The 18,120-nt window shown below is 36.6% G+C and overlaps 1 long non-coding RNA gene across 1 annotated transcript in view; it reads right to left on the reverse strand.

The window, feature by feature from the left end:
• Positions 1–3,266: 3,266 nt before the first annotated feature.
• The window catches only part of LOC149790397 (uncharacterized), a 34,196-nt gene continuing 19,342 nt past the window's right edge, over positions 3,267–18,120 (reverse strand). The window contains exon 2 of the long non-coding RNA XR_016424050.1: positions 3,267–3,783. This is a non-coding gene — a long non-coding RNA (uncharacterized LOC149790397). The remainder of the gene's footprint in view (positions 3,784–18,120) is intronic.

Genomic DNA, 18,120 nt, shown 5'->3' on the forward strand with positions numbered 1-18,120 from the left:
TGATTGCATTGAGGGTAGCTAGGGAATGTTTGGTAACCATACGTCAGTGGGTGGGCTACTCCTGTTGAACAGTTACCACGGTGTAGGGATTAGATAATAAATTAACTGCAGCCGAATATTATAAAACACACCTGTTCTCTTGTCATTGGTTGGTTGCTGAAGGGGCAACGTTATGAAATATAATTTTGAACAGCTGATAGTCTCCCACCGTAATATTTATATTTTATTTTACAGACGATTCAGTTGGCAAATATATGATCCATATTCATTTTTATCGGTAATCTTCCCATGTATGTTATGTAAGCAGTCATTATTTCAAGTTCAAAAAAGAACATGAGCACTAGAACAATACTCTGTAGTTATCTCCGATATTTTATATGCAAAATTAGCTGTAACGGCCAAGAGCTTGCCATGTATGATTAATATCTTATATTTCAATGATTATCATTGCGCTTAATTTAATCCTCACTCCATAAAAAGCGTACATGTTTCGTCAAAATTAGGGCTAAAGTTAGGCTTGACAATGTCACTAGAATATCTGCCAAAGTGATTTGCAATGGAAGCATTAACAGGTACAAAGACCCCATCGATCTATATTCCCCGACAAAACATTTGAATTTTACACCACAACATTGATGAGTTGACAGAAAATGCCTTGTGTGCGTTTTCAGTTTAGTATCCTTCCCCAGATTGTACAATGTGTATAAATTGTCGTTGTTAATGCCTCGTGCCACAAGTCCCGCCAAAATGATGGGTGCATGTGGGCGTTCCTCAGCCTGGATGCAGGAGAGGTCAAGGGCTTGTATTGATGGGGTCAAGGCCTTGTTCAACCTCTTCTTCAGTTCGAAAGTAGTCAATTTAGAAGTTCTTCCACACTTTTTGTGCGAGGAACTATTATGTTCGCCATTGTTTGTTCTACGTATACTTTCACTATGGTTCAAAGTATACTACTTTCTCGTTTCTTACGACACGTAGTGAGGACACGTCGGGCGAATTCTACAACCCCGGACCCACAGGGGGACATGGATGATTAAAGAGATTTCCTGGGTTATCGCATCTGGTATATAAGTATTGGTACATAAAGACCAAGTGGGGTTTACATTGGTGGCTCATTCTCTCTTGCTGTGGCTGCATTTGCAAATAGTGGTACTTGATCACCTACTAGCTTTTCAACAGTTCCAATTTGGACTGGTTCCAATACATGCAGAGAATACGCATCGTTTTGCTGTACTGGAGACTTTGTTAATGGGTAGTTCTGCCTCACTGTTGATTCTGCACGCTGGTCATGTATCAACTTTGAAGATGGTTCGGTATGGTGTATTGAGGAATCATTCTAAAACTGGTTAGCAATATCTCTCATCAACAGGTTACATATGGACAAATTTGACTTGGCCATTACCTTTTTTTGTCTGTTTACAATTGTTGGGTTTGTTGAGTGTACACTATTTTGTTTTTCAGTAGTGTTACCTTTATGCTGCATAGTTACTTTGCTCTTTTTCCTTGGCCTAAAGTCCTTCTGCTGTTGCCGGCTATCTTTTTTTTTTTTTTTTTGTTTCCTTGAGTTTTCAGCCTGACATAAATCTTTTAGCTTTTTGAATATAGTTGGTAAGTCAATTTTATTTAAATATCTTTTTATTATTTCTTCATTTATATTTTGGGAAGTGTATAACTCTGTAAAATATGAACCAATGTAATCTAAAATGTTTTTTTTCCCTGCTAGAGTTTCCTCATTATTTACAAGTTTGTGATGTATTTCTCTGTTCCTTTCCTAATTTCTTCCTTGCTGTATATATTTTTCCCATTTTGGATAGTGAATCAAATTTTCCAGCTCTTATTTTTGTTTCTTGTAATTTATATTGTTCTAATAGGTTTAGTACTTATATAGCAGTGTCTTTCAGGTTGGGTTGAGTATTTGGGTTTTAAATTATTATTTTTCATCTTCTATCATCTTATTATTGTTTGATACGATTTTGGAGTATTTCGTTGTTATTTTAGCAATTTCTATTTTAATTTTGTCCCATCAGTAGTAAGCATATTCATAGTCTATATTCTGTATTAAATCGTACACTTTATGTTGATATTAGGGTAAGTTAAGCATAGAGCTATTAATTTTCCATGAGCCTTTACCCAATTTATCATGTTTTTGAGTTTCAGTATAATTTCTATTGGTTTAGATTAGGGTTGGTAGGATTCTACTATTAGGTTTTGTACATGACGTTTGTTAATATAAGCTTAATCTATTCTAGATTCGTTATCACCATATGAGTATGTGTATATACTCTTTTCCTGGGTTTTTAAAAAATTTCTATAAGAATCTAAAATATTGTTATTGTGTATGAAACCTTTTATATGGTTAATATATTTTCTATCTTCTCGAGTAATTCCTATAGTGTTAAAGTCTCCTATAATTAGTGTATCCTCTGTGCTGTACATCTGTGTGTATCTCGTAAGTTTATGGTAAAAAGCAATTTTCCTTTTACTCCTCGCCGGTACATGTACATTTACTAGGTGTAAATTATTAACGTATAGATGTGCAAGTCTCCCTTTTAATTCGAGAGGGGTATTAACATGTTTTCATTTTGTATTAAATAACTAATTATTTATTATGATACCAACTCCTAAGCATGTGTCTAAATTGTTTTGGTTAGTTAAAAATAGAGCATTCATTTTGTATTAACAATATTTTGTTATTTTAGGAGATATTTGGTGAATCTACCTGATTACAAACTAAGTTCTAATTTTTGGATAGCTTTATAAGTTTATCGGCCTTTGGTATGTTAAGTCCATTAATGTTAATGGACAGTATGTTTACATTTTTCTTTGACTCCATTTTCTTTCAAAATGTTTCGTAATTTGGGTTAAAATATGCAATGGGTTATACAAAATTAATAGTACCAGTGACATTGCATTTTATTTGTGTTGTCATTGGTTTTGTTTTGGGTGTTGTTGGTATTGGCTGTTGGTTTCTGTTCATTTTGTTTGGTATTTTGTGATTTGGGATGAATATGTTCCCCTTTCATGTTTCTTATGCGCTATCAGTATGTTTATTTTTCATTCTGGTTCTTGTGTGGGCTTGTTGGTGGAGTGGTAAATGTGTTTTTGTCTTTTGTTTGGGTAGTGTCCCGGTTGTAGATTTTCCATCATATTCTATGAATTTCAGCCTCTGTCCAGGGTAGGTTAGAAAACCCTGGACAATTCTAGTATGGAAAACCATGAACACTAAAATTTAGCTGAAAATCGTTGATTTTTTAAAATGAAAACGTGAATTTAACAGCGATGCAACTTTTATTTGATGATAATTTCAAGAAAAACGTGATCCAAATTACCCACATCAACTCGTTGTATGGACTGAGGTGTTAAGCAACTTTTGAAAAAGGAAACAAAAATTAAAAAATATACTTGTCACTGGTAGCTTAATAGGTTGTGCACTGTATTCAGTAGATAACATGGCTCAAGTCATTACACTGGTGTGTCATAAAATCGAGATTACAGGCTCCTTACATCATAAGAGTTTCTTCAAATATGTACTCTTACTCCAATTATAGTTGGAATTTATTCTGAAGCAAACTTCACAACAAAATAACATAAATTCACATTAATTTCTATCAATTGTAATAGTTTTTAGTTTTTAAAATTAAGTGTTTCGTAGTCGATTCCCCATATTTCTTTTTATTCTGTTGTCACCACTGGAGTCTGTGGAAGTGATGGTACTCTATGGTTTAACCAAATCGCAAAGCTGTGCTACCAACAGCTCCACAATGTTATGCTTCTCCTTGACAATTTCTGAAACACAAATCGTTGTATATTAATAAATAGAATCCAGCAAGATTTAAAATTTAGTTGAATATATATAGAGAGAGAATGTGAGAGTTATTTCTGAAATATTGAAATATTTCATGTAATTACAGTACTTTTAATTCTAACGAGGCAGCTTGATGACTAATTTAATAGACTTGAAAACCTGGGGTTTCCATCACAAATTAAACTGGCTACCTAACTGCTTCTGTAGCATAAGTTGTTAGAGCGCCTGCTGCAGGTGTGGGAGGTTGCAGGTTTGAACCCTCAACCGAGTCATACCAAAGACTTATAAAAAAAGGCACTGTTAGGTGCTCAGCATTAGTGCCCATTGCTAGACATCACTGTCAATTGTCACACTGCAGACATCGTAGCGATATGACTAAAATATTTGCTAAAGCTACATTTAAACTGAAACTAGATTTACATTGTCCATTTGAATATTGCCTGTCAACACTATAATGTTTTAAGTCGTTTATGTGTACATGTTTAAATTTCACATTAATGTTCCAGTCTTAGTTCATAAAAGTATTTTGTTACAATTTGTCATAACTTTTGTCATAGGTGAAGAAAGTTTTAAACGCATGGTTAGTAATTTAAAATATACCATAAATTGTTTGAATTCTGGACTGTTCTTGGAGAGGTGGCCTTGTTGAGTACTTATTATTGGCTCTTGCCAATATTCATCAGAGCTGTACAGCATTCTGAATATTTAGCAGCTTGCTAAAAACCAAAATTGTAGGTGGTGTTACTGGTGGCACTGATGTCACTTGTAGTACAGATGAAGTTTTAATCGCTAATTCTTGCAGTAGACCCTTGATTAGTTTGGTATTAGGTGTATTGTATTTTTAGCGTTGTTTGCTTTGGGTGTGTTGGCTTTGCGCCTTTTGTTCCTGCTTCTCCTCGGGGATGTTTTGTGTTTGAGGTTGTGTTGGTATGAGTGTGAACGTTGGGTAGTCTGTTTTCTTGCATTTCAGGTGGTATTTGGGTTTGTGCGTGTTCTTGTTTTGAAATGGATAGTGTTTCTGGGTCAGGTATTTTATTTTGTGTTGTGTGATATGGGGTGATCCTTTTCTTTCTCACTAAAATATCCGCCATAGTATTGGTATGTTGTCGGCGGTACAGCTTGACGGACGGATCTATCACTAAGATCCCCGTAAATCATATTTGGTCGGACCGTTTTAGCAATAGGGTCCCCATGCTGCGACAGCTGGACGGCCGGTGACAGAGGTTGTATGATGAAATGGATCCGGTAAAAACCCCATGCGTCCTGACTTACAGGCCCGAAGGCCATGCTCGGACATGCGGGGAGACGTACGCCCACTGGGCAACCTAAAATTGGGGGAACATTCCCCCAAAGAGTCAGAAAAAGCTGTGGAAGAGAGCGAGGGAAATAAGGGTAATATCTGGCCTGATGTCAATAGCTGCGTCGTCGTGTCCTGGACCAAACGACGCATCTGTTCAAAGGTGGATTGTTGTACCCTGTCAACATTATTTTCCTCCACTGCCGCTGATGTTAGTATGGCTGACGGTTGCAAACGACGAACTTTAGGTGGAGGGGGGACCCCAACGTCCCCCACAAGACTCGCAATGGAGGCTGTCTTCGGATGTGTACTGAGGACATCAATGCTACCTTTCTTCGACTTATTCCGTCTATTCCTCCCTTTTGTTGCCTTCTGGACTACATCAGCCCACATTTGCTAATTCCAAGTATTACACACGCTGCATGGTATAGATGATGTACACTTGGTACATACAATACAAGAGTCATGGTTGTCTTCTTTTGCTTTGAACTTTTTACATTTCATACATTTGGTTGACATTTCTACTGAAACGACGCAAGAAAAGAAAACAAAGCACAGATTAGCAATCCAGCATGTTATCAATTCGCTAATACCACAACCGTTACTAACGGAGTAAGCGAAATTAGTCAGTGTCGCGTTAACTCTTAATTGACAACACGAGTTCAGCGATAGCGTGTGTAACATGGTCTTTAGTAGACGAAATCCGTAAGGGTGACAAAGTCACTCAATTTTGCAAAAATTGTTAAAATAATGTATACAACCTGTCGAAGAATGATTGTCCAACACAATAAATCCAAATTTAACTTCGGATGGTCCAATTTAACGCTAAGATGGCTTGGATTGTTTGGAGGTATAATGTACGTGTTATCAGTACAAGCGAAGCTTAAAATCTAGTGACACCTGGCGGTGGTAAGGGGCAAGAGTTATTGCCCTTTGGTCTATATGAGATAGACAAAAAAGACGAATTTTCGTCTTTTAGTAGGGCTGGATCCGAGAGGTAGCAGGCTTATATCCCCTAACGTTAATGTGATCGGGGAACGTAATTGAAGGAGAAAGAGAAATACTGTCAATTCATCAAAACTTCATTTCGCTTTGGTTGCGGCCTTTTTGGCCCCCTGCAGCCTGCTTGGGCGGCATTTTCTAAGTATGCGCAGAAATGAATAGTGATCAAAGCCAATGACTGCTTTCTGTGGCCGTTCGAACACTTGGCGCGCAGATGAAACGACTGGATGCTAGTCGGTTAAGATGCATGAGGCGCAGATAAGATTTGAATATGAAATAGAAGTATTGGTTATCGACAAAAAACAAGAAAATAAAGCTGCCATTAAAAAGGTTTGAACGTAATTTTTCGATCAAACCAAAATCGGAACCTGTTGGTAGAGTATGGTATTTGAACATAAACAAATTGGGGAAGTTCCCTAATAATTCCACAATTAAGGATTGCTCGTACATCTTTGTTTCACAGCATATTATATTGCAAGCAGCTTTTCTTGGTAGATATTTTTTAAACTATAAAATGGACAATATATTTGTGGGGACAAAGCTCTTTAATGTTGAAGGACAATCGACTTGTACAGCAAGAATTAACTGTGCCGCTGAAACCAGTAAAGATGTTGAATCTGAAAATAAAGTTCATGGGTATATAGAGTTATCAGCAGCGGAAACGGCAGATATTTGTTAATTATTTTATTCCGGTGATCGAAGGACAGCTCCACTCCACCCCCACCCAAATCAAGCTTTAAGAAACAACTTTGGCGGGGGGGGGGGGTCGGATTCGGGGAGGAGTATTGTTCTCATGTATATTTATTTTTTTCAAGTGAAAATGTATTCTTTTTAAAACAAATAGGTTATAGTGTTTTACAGTTTAAACAAGCATGCGTGTACTTATATTTAAGATTTCACCGGAAAATAGAAAACATTTCTTCTTTAAGGCAACCAACTCCTGGAAAAGTATTGATGTTCGGTGCCCTGGCACAGAACTCATTTCAGAGCAGGCCAGAGGTTGCATTGATCATAGTGTGAAATTTACTACGTTCTTTTTTGAAGGTGGGGTAAGCTTCGAATTTTGGCTTTTCGTCTGCTTTCAACCCATACTATTGAATCACAGCCAATCAGAAGGAAGTAACAGTTTGCATTGACGACTATTCTAAAGAAACTACTCCGTTACGATCTCACATGAATTTATTACCTCTCAGTAATCACAGAAACTTGACGTTAGATAGTCTTGACATTTTATGTTTTGTTCCTTTTCTTAAATGTACCCTGTAGATACAAGATTATGTACAGAATGTGAATGAACAACAGTATTGAATGTCAGGCAGAAACTATGTAGTGTGTTATGGTACATGTTTTCTAGGTACAGTGTAACCTTGGGTAGAGAATTTGTAGTATTTAAAGTATGTAACCTAAATCCAATATTAGTAATAAATAGCTGTATGTAGTTTTAAGAAGATTGCGATCTATATCAGTAATGCTATATGAAATATTTGACATGATGTCATATTCATTGCCTAATCTTTCAAACAAACACTGGAGAGGTAGGAGGGGGTTTAAAATGCCAGAATTTCGATTATTGTGTATATAGACCTTTTCTTTTGTCCCATTCACTCAGAAACTTTCATGGAGTGTGTCGTCTGCATTATATTAAATTGGTACATGTCCAGAATATACTAAAGCAGGTGGAATATCATACCCTACACCAAAACTGCTTATCCTTCTGCACACGCGATTCTCACGTGAGATCAAACTCTGGTTAGTATCGTGTGCAATTTAACATGCAAATTAGGTAGAACTCACGTGAGCAAAGAGATTCTAATAAGAAAATCACATGTGCAGGAATTGATAACAAGAGTAAGATCTTACTCGCGTGAGCAAGTCTGCTCATGTGAAAATGGCATGCTTATGAGCAAGATTTGCTCACGTGAGCGACATATTGCTCACGAGCGAAAACAACTATAGTATTTAGTTTTTATTGAATACATATATATTTTACAAGAATTAAACAGTAAGATCAAAATTCAAATCTAGTAAACATAAGCATATTATTTGAGTTCAGTTAGTGATCCTTTAATAAGATAAGACAACTAGTGTGTGCATGTGTCTGTGATATTAATACAACACATTTATTCCAGATACTTTAAGGTCATAATGAAAGATACTGCTGGAAATTTGCTGTACATGAAGACCATTCTTCACTGTTCAAGAAAATTCAAAGCAAACAAAATGTGTAATTGGCATTCCTGACAGAAATACTGAGTCCAGTCTTATCCAGGTTAGTGGTGGGTTCTGATGTCATCCAGAGCTGCTGCAAACCCTCCCTTCCCGGGAAGTCCGAATCTAGGGGCCTAACGGTTCGTATTTGGCCGCCACCTTGAATCAACTTTAAATTTTCCTCGTAGATCTGCACAAGTTGAGCCTTCTTTAATGAAGCTGGCATTATAATATTAATTACACGTATTTTTGTAAGAAGTTTTCCCACAGCCAAACCAATTTCTTGGTGCCTGAGCATCCCAGTGTTGTCTGTTCATTGCCGCTCTACGACCGCGGTATCCACAAGACGAATGCTGGTGCGATTTATCCATATCTACAAGAAGTCAGGAATTACCCGCAGAACAATGGGGTGATATAAACGAAGCAAGACTTTTTTTAAATCGGCAATTGCCCAGCAGAACACACGGGATGTGAAGCAGACCGTGCTACATGACGTAAATTGTTGTAATGTAAACCAGATGAATCCAAATGCTAGCGTCACGCAGCGAAATTCAAAACTATATCAACATATATCCAGTATAGGCTATAAATGAGTCCTGGCAGACAGTAAAGTTCGAATAGTAAACAATTCAGAATGGAATAAAATACAAAACAAAACGGACCACTCTCATTGCTGATCACTTGTAAAGTGAATAACTGCTGTCAGCTACCTCAGCGCAACAGACCCTTGTCTCTGATTGGCTGATTGCTAATCCAGCTTAGTGTGCGTGTCCACTGACATGGCCTTGAACTGACTCATATCACGGGCCCTGGCTGGACTCCATTCTTTGTGTAAACATCATTTAATTTGCATTAAACACCTATTAGCACCTCTTGGCATAAGCAAATATGAAATGATATGTAAATGTATTCAGGAATCACCTTAAATTTAATTTTTGTATTTTATATGTTTAGCAATATAGTGATATTATCACATTCATATACACATTTACTGGGAGCACGCAAAATGTAAAATATGTCTTGATTTTCATGATAACCTGAACATAATATTCCAGTAATCAAAACAAGCATTAATTGCAATATATGTTAAACATACTAATCAAACAATGGTTCAAGTTGCGTTCCACAAACACGTTTCGAGCTGATCGATCTAGCAAAATGAAGTTTTTATAGTCTAATTTTAAGTTGAAAAAGCTGTTGTTGTAATTGTTTTGTTTATAATAAATATATTCCTATTGTATCTTTTCTGAAGGTTAAATCAATTGTACCTCAAAGTTGAATGGGAACTGTCATTTTTTGTCCATCTTGATTAATCTTATCAATTAAAGTGGACTTATTTTTGTGACCTCTTCATATATGTAGGATTGCTATGTCGTACACAATTCAGACGCTGTATTGACATTACTATAAAAAATTTTAACTACTGTGTTTGTGTTTTTTGAAAGCTAAAAGGAACATTACTGAAAGTTTAGTGTAAATCTAACTTTGTAAGCTCGCATTAGGTAAGAAAAGTTTCAATGGTTCTTTTGCAACATTAAAGTTGCTGCAATATTAACAGTATGCCTTTTTAACATGGACTTGCATTTTCATTACAATGTGTCAGAAAATAATCATTGTGCTTCGATCTGGCATAGAAATTTCCCCGTTGGGAATACAAATCTGCATCAAACACTCAGCACAGCCTTGTGCACCACTTTAAATTCTGAGCCAAGGATGGAATTGTCATAGTCTAGACAGAGGCATATAATGGATTCTATTATTACTACCATGGGCAGTCTCCACTTGGGAAGGTTTTTACCGTGGAAATAGGGTAATGTTGCTACTTGTGCTTTGGAATTAACGGTGTATTTTTACTACACCAGGTTTTGGCAAATCACATAAGTTAGTGTTACACTGTTTAATGGAAATGGGGTAATACAACTACATGAACAATATAGTATTGTGACTACATGAAGTTTTGGAGATAAAGACAAATCAGTTTTACACTTTCACCTAGAAATAAAGTAATCTTATTACACAAATTCGGCGATTGACAATGTAGTATTGTTACTACATCAGATTTTGGAGATCACAAACTCTGCTTCACAATGTCACATGGAAATAGGGTAATATTACTACATGGATTTGGTGGAGAGCTAAGTAATATTGTTATTACATCAGGCTTTGTAGATCACAAAATAAAAGCATAGAAATAGGGTATTGTTACTACATGGGTTTGGTGGAATTTAGCTATGTAGTATTGTTACTACATAAAATTTTAAAGTAAACAAATCGGTGCCTAGAAACAGGGTATTGTCGCTACATGGGTTTGGTGGAGAGCTATGTAGTATTGTTGCTACATCAGGTTTTAGAGATCACAAAATCAGTGCCTAGAAATAGGGTATTGTTACTACGTGGGTTTGGTGGAGAGCTATGTAGTGTTGTTACTACATCAGGTTTTTAGAGATCACAAAATCAGTGGTGTGAAATAGGGTATTGTTAATACACATGTTTGGGAATTAAACATCTAGTATGTTTACTAGTACAACTTGATTCACTTTACTGATTCTTATTAAACTTGATATATTGTGTGTACAAAGTTTAAAATTCCTTTAAACAGGACAATCAAGGAATTCCTTTTTTTTATTCTGACAGCCATTTTTGGTGGCTTTTCATACACGAAACCTGCAAAGGTGCAGACTACCGTATTTACCGCATATATTGGGATACGATAAAATAATTATTTTTTTTTCTGTCCCAGAACTTATGGTGAAATTTTTTTTTCACTTTGGTCATATGTCCCAAGACTTAAGAAACGAAATGTGTATTGCATTTGTGCTTGCCCCCCCCCCCCCGCACGTTGCAATAAAACAGATAAATAAAACGCTTAATTGATAATAAAAAGAAAGAAACTAACTTTGTTATCATTTATTCCTTTTTTCAACATGAGCATTAAAGAATAAAATATTTCCACAAAATCCGTAAGCGTAGGATTCCATATTGTCGCGTGTATCATTTATATCCGATTCCACACACCACGTTGTTCATGGACATGAACATGGAGAAACTATTGTGTGGTTGTGCTCAATGGTTTGAACATGTTATCCGACTGAAAACTGGAACAAACAAAATCGCAAACAAGAGGGAAATAGTTAACCGATATCTTGAAGACGCCATTCACGCATAAAACTGCGTTGGGTGCAAAATAATCGAGATTGAATTACATCCAGGTCTACTGTATGGCAGTATATCACAAATAAAAATCATCATTTGAAAACACATTCACTTGAGTGCAGGTAACAATCTTTTCACTAGCTCGGGTTACAAAATTATCGTTACTATTTACCCGCAGACTTAAATGCACTTTTGTATTAATTATAACCATATATACCAATCACATAGAAGCCCCGGTGGTGAGTAAACACTACTGAGAGCAGGCATTTAACTCCTTTGAACCTACCGACAGGACATCAATGACAAAAGGTTATTTTCATTACAAAGCAAGTCGATCTCAGAAGCCGAAATTGGTTACTTATTTTTGTAAAGGATATCAGTACAAAGGTTATTTTATTGCAAAGCAAGCCGACATCGGAAGCTGACTGGATTCTGTGAAGTAAGCCGATTTTTATTTTTATTTTTTTATTTTTGATATATACAAAGACGGCCGAGATGTGGAAGCAAACTTGGGTTCCTTTTCAACTGTATTCACCGGAATTTTGAAAATAAATTGAAACATTGTAACAAATTTTAAAGTGACACAATATAGTGCTTTGTGCACAGATGTCGATGACCCAGCGTCACCCAGAATATTTGGAGAAAATAAAATGAATTATTTATTTTTTTGGCACCAGACAGATGCCCTCCCCCCACGTATACAAAAATAAATAAAAGGTGTTTTACGTGTAAGTGTTACCCCCCCCCCCCCCCACACACACAAATAAGATAGAATTTAGGTCAAAAATTTATTTAGATTAAATTTTAGACGGGGTATTTAAATCCCTAGTGTTATCTATAGAGTTTGTTCTTCCGAGTGGGTTTCTATCACCTAACTCGAAATCCCTTCCCTAGATTCCAAGTAGACCTTGGCTAAAGGTCGCCTATATCCCATGTGTGCTATATATATAGTTTTTGTGTAGGGATAGCTAGTTATTGTCAAATCGTTCCCAGTTGTCTTGCGATCCAGATGATAATTGGATCAAAACTTTACTTTTATATTAATTCATTTGAATTTTGAATTTCGGCGAAGTAACGGTGTAATACTGGTTTGATTGAAGAAAGAAACAAATTCCCTATTGCTTCATGTGAGTGTTAATCTGTGTCGTTCTTCGCATAATTGATTTATTGATTGAGGTCGGCTGTGCTCGAGTTAGGATCCACATTCTTTTTTATTCATTTGTATTTCTCTCAACTCGAGTTAGGCCGCATCTAATTTTTTATTGGATTATTGCCAAAGTTCCAAGAGGGTTTAAGTTTCCCACACAAAGGGGATTAACTGTACAGTAAGGGAGCTGTACAGTTGAAGGAAAAAAATAGAAGAGAAAACTACACGAGAGTCTTAGTTTTAATGTTATGCATGTAAGTTTTCCTACCTGGGGTAGTTTTCTAAAACTCTTTCATAGGCCTGTTCACTTCGCGTGGCGCCTTGTGACATAGCCTCATGACGTCCTTATCTCGTACATTCCCCATTAAGGATCCCTGTCCCTCCCTGTTTATATTTTTTAGAGTATTTAAAACTTTCCCTAATCTAGAGAAATGTTTAAATTAAAATTATTTATTTTTAGAATTGTTACATTTATTATAATCTTAAAACATCTAGAGATGATTCCTGTTGCCTCACGGCCCAGAGAGCCTCAGTCAGGGAGCGAGATTGGGATCTCCGGTCCGTTTCAAGGTGACATTCATAAGGGGTGCCCTCCGAAGCGCCCTCTCCCGCCCCCAGTCCATAGGCCCCAAAAATCTTTAAACAAACCTTAATTTAGTTACTATAATTTATTATTTTTTAATTGTTATGACTTGGCCACATGGCATCATTGTTTTAGTTATATAATCTGTAATCTTCCTTAGTAAATTTTTATCGAAGTTGCCGTCTAAATATAGGATTTGAGTTCTTCGGTATTTCTCCTTTTAGATTTCCATTATCAATTGAACTCTTTAATTTTTCCTTTGTTCGCACTGTGCTATAGCATGGTATTTCGTAAAATTTGCTTTTTTGCACATGGGGCATTCAACAATTATTCTAATCATTCTTTGTAGTGCGACTTCTCCAGTTAACCATGCATTATGTAAGTATTTGAATATTATACTTTGAATCTTGGATGAGCCGATGTTGGCCCAATGCCTCCAAACTCTATCCCAATTAACGGAGACATTTTCTTCTACTTTATTTTTTTACTCTTAGGGTTAAATTTTCCCTTATCCAATTATAAGTTTTCTTCGTTTCATTTCCCCATAGTTCATCAACATCCCTATATTTACATAAAAGTTCTTTTATATTCTTAAAATTCCTTGGTACTTCCAGTATTTCAACTAATTATTTTTGTATATATCACTTCTATTCCTAATGGTAAAACCAAACCAATAAATATATAACGCTTCTCAAGGAGTTTTTGGTTGGTTATTTAGCTTTTTAAATCTATTTAAAATATTGGAACATTTAATTAAAATTGGGCTTGATAGGGACAGCCCTCCCCTATTCATGGCTCAATATAGTGTAGATTTTTTTAACATAATGGGTTTTAAAATTCCAACTATATTTAATGTCATTATCAATTTTGTCAAGTTCAATGTTCCATACATCTACAGAATTTAAAAGATAATTCGTATTAGAATATAAATACGTTTTTTGCAACTTGTGTTCGCTCCATTATGCATAATGGCGTAAGTGCCCAGAATTTGATATTTTCATGTTCACATTTTTGCAGTTTTCCTTTTCTTCATTTTTTTCCAAAGAAAATTCCTAGGGCTTTAAGTGGTAAGATTCGTATTCCTTTTCCAAGTGTTTAAAGGAATTGGAGTCTTTAATAAAGTTTGTACAATCATCAGCATGTTGGAGCATTTTAAACTCTTCTTTTAAATTTTGAATTTTGATACCTTCTATTCTTTTGTTGGTTCTGATTTTAATACTTTGAACTTTCATTGCTATTACATATAATATCATTGACAGTGGGCAACCTTGCCTCGCTGATCTTTCAATGTCAAATTTTTCCGTTACAGCTCCATTGACTTGTAAACTTGCAGTTATTTTGTTATACAAGATTTTGGTCCAGTTTAGGAAGTTTATTCCAAAACCAAGTTTTTCTAATACTTTTTGTATGTAGTTATGTTCCAATCTGTCGAAAGCTTTCTCTTGGTCAAAAAGTACCATAGCACTTTTCGTACCGGTTTCATTTACAAAGTCAATTATAGTGTTTATATTTAAAATATTACTTTGAATGTTTCTACCTTTCCCCCCCCCCCCCACAAGTTTGATTTATATTTATTATTTCAATCTTTCCTTTTTTTAACTCTATTTGCTAAAATTCTACTTAATATTTTATAGTCTGTATTTAGGAGGGAGATGAGCCTCCAATTTTTAAGTTTTTCCCTGTCGCCCTTCCCTTTGTATACAATTGTTATTAACCCTTCCCTCGTGGATTTAGACATTGTATCATTTTTTTAAAGTATATTATTATATAAACATTCAAGAATCGGTGCTAACTCACTTTGGAATTTTATGTAGAAGTCCACAGTGAGTCCATCTCTCCCTGTAGATTTACCTTTTGCTAGTTCTTTAATGGTGGATATTATTTCTTCATTTGTAAATAATCTAATATTACCTGTGTATCTATGTTTTGAGACGTATATATTAGTGTAGTATTCTCTTATTTTCCCCATTATTTTTTTTTATCCTTAATTTCTATTCCATTATCTTTTAATTTATCTATTGTTTTCTCTCCTCCTCTCATTTCCTCTCTTTTATACAGACCTTCTGCCTTTTTATAAATTTTATTAAACTTTCCTGCTCTTGAATCTATATTTTTTCTTTCTTCCTCTGCTTTTTGATTCAATCTCTCCGTATATTTTCCTATTCTCATCTGTTAATGTTTTAAGTCTTAGTTTTAATTCTTCTATTTCCATTTGTTGTATTTTTCTAATCTTCTTTGAATGATAAATTGCTTTTATTGTTGATGTTTCTTTTGTCGATATATCGTCACTTGCTGACGACATCGACAGAGATTTCCTTAATTTTCCCCCCTGCGGGTCCGGGGTTGTAGAATTGGCCCGACGTGCCTCGCTACGTGTCGTAAAAGGCGACTAAGTAGAGGCAACCTGTTTGCCGTGGGTTGCGTCCCGTGTCGGGGGAGGAAAGGATCCTGGTAGTTGAGCAGTGGCTTTCCCTGCAATACACTACTTTGGCCTCTACTTCTCTTAGACGGGTGGTCGGGATGGGCCCGGTTCCGACAAATCGGCTGGTCACGCCGAGCCCTAGGAGGTCTTTATTAACTTTCTCACCTTCTTTCTCTCTCTCCTTGTATCTCTCTCCTTGTATCTCTCTTGATACCACCGTTGCCCCTATATTCTTTTCCTTTATATTTCCCTTTTCCAAGTCTTAGAAGGCGGTGGCTTAACGGGTCAATCGGGGGGTAATTTTACCGACCTTAGAAATTGGCGACTTCAGGGTCATTCAAAGGTAATTTTATCAACTGAGTATGGCAACTGTGTATCCCTGACACTTGAAAAGTGTCCCCTTGTTGGGCTCCTTGGTGGGTGGGGAGCACGGGTGCTGAATTTTTAAACTAGCCAAAATGGATATTTCCAAAAAAAATCAAAATAAACGTACCAAAACTTTATCTGACTCGGACGACGAACCATGTAGTGTGGACACATTTCCACGCTTCATGGTAATACAATCTAAAGATGCCGCAAAATCCCTTGCTTCACTCTCTCCGTTTGTGATTGAGAAAACAATTACAGGTTTGATTGGTACGCCAAAGAGCGTCAAAAAAATGAAATCGGGTTGCCTTCTCGTGGAATGTGAGCGACGAGGTCAGTCAGACAATATCGGGAAAATAAAAACTTTCTTCGATATTCCAGTGACCTCATTCGCTCACACCACACTGAATACGTCCAAAGGCGTGATTCGCTGTCGTGACTTGGCTGGAGTCACCGACGCAGATATCATCGAAGGAATGAAAAGTGAAGGTGTCACTGCAGTCCGTCGAATACGTATCAAACGTAATAATAACCTGCAGGACACCAACACCATTGTACTCACCTTCAACAAGCCAACTGTACCCAAAGTGGTCAAAGTTGGCTTCTTGCAAGTGAAGGTTGACATCTACATTCCAAACCCCCTTCGATGTTACAAATGTCAAAAATACGGCCATCACGAAGACCGCTGCTCTAAAACCCAAATATGTGGCCGATGCGGAGAAAATTCTCATCAGGAAGCTGACTGTAGAGCAACTCCGCATTGTGTCAACTGTGGAAAAGAGCACCACGCAAATTCCAAGGATTGCGATACCTGGAAACAGGATAAGGAAATTCAGAGGGTAAAATACACAAATAATATTCCCTATCCAGAAGCCAGAAAACTTGTACAGGCAAAAACAGCCCATCCTGGCCCATCCTTCTCCACTGTAGTGAAGAGCAATCCTAAAACAACGAAGGACGCTCAAACACAAACAGAAGCACCCGATTCAACACCAAGCTCAAACACCCCTCATTACCAATCACAGAGAAACACGGCATCTACACAAACTACATTCAGCAATACCCAACAAACTAAATCACCAAAAAACAAAAATGAATCTCATGGAAACAGGCAACAGAAGGGGTCAGATGACCCCATCAAACTTTATAACAGGTTTGGAGACATCGAGAGCATGGATGCAGAAGAATCTGCTCTATGCGCTCAAGGGAACTCCAGACCTACAAACAAACAATTCACCCCCGTACTTCCTCCAGAGAAATAACAAAACAAATTCCCTCTGCGAAAGGTCTAACCTAGCTCCACAATCTTTAATTTAAATTTATAATGAAAAACACTATCATACAATGGAATTGTCGATGACTTAAAGCAAATTACAATGATCTTCTCCTGCTTTTAAACGAACATGATCCTGCGGTACTATGCCTTCAAGAAACCTTCTTGAAAGATACGGACAACATCACATTTAAAAACTACTCCCTGTTTAACACCTGCTCTCCAAATGTTGATAGGGCATCAGGAGGAGTTTCTGTTATTGTGAACAACAGAGCTCCTCATAGTTTCATTCCTTTAAACACCAATTTACAAGCCATTGCTGTAAGCGTCACTCTACATCGAGTGATTACATTTTGCTCTATTTATTTACCACCAAACACTAACCTAGAACCAAACGAACTCGATAATCTTGTTCAACAGCTTCCCGCACCCTTTGTTTTACTCGGGGATTTTAATGCCCATAACATTTTATGGGGATCGAATCATGTAAGTGACAGAGGTCACAAAGTTGAAGACTTTATTTCTAGACACGATCTGTGTCTATATAATACCAAAACACCTACATATTTACACCCAGGCACGGGTACATACACATGCATCGATTTGACAATTTGTTCTCCTTCGCTGCTTTTGGACTATGAATGGAAGGTCGCTGATGACCTTCACAGCAGCGATCACTTCCCAATCTCCCTTGTAAATCATAACTCTACAATTGATGAAATAATTCCACAATGGAATTTAAAGAAGGCCGACTGGGCCAAATTCGAAACACTCTGTAAAACCAGGCTGAATGAGGATACAGTTTTCAATGTTAACGACCCCATTCAGCATTTTACATCTATTTTAACCGACATTGCAGAAGAATCT

The sequence above is a fragment of the Sinohyriopsis cumingii genome, chromosome 10 (genome assembly GCF_028554795.1).
Source record: "Sinohyriopsis cumingii isolate HCF-2022 chromosome 10, ASM2855479v2, whole genome shotgun sequence".
Classification (NCBI taxonomy): domain Eukaryota; kingdom Metazoa; phylum Mollusca; class Bivalvia; order Unionida; family Unionidae; genus Sinohyriopsis; species Sinohyriopsis cumingii.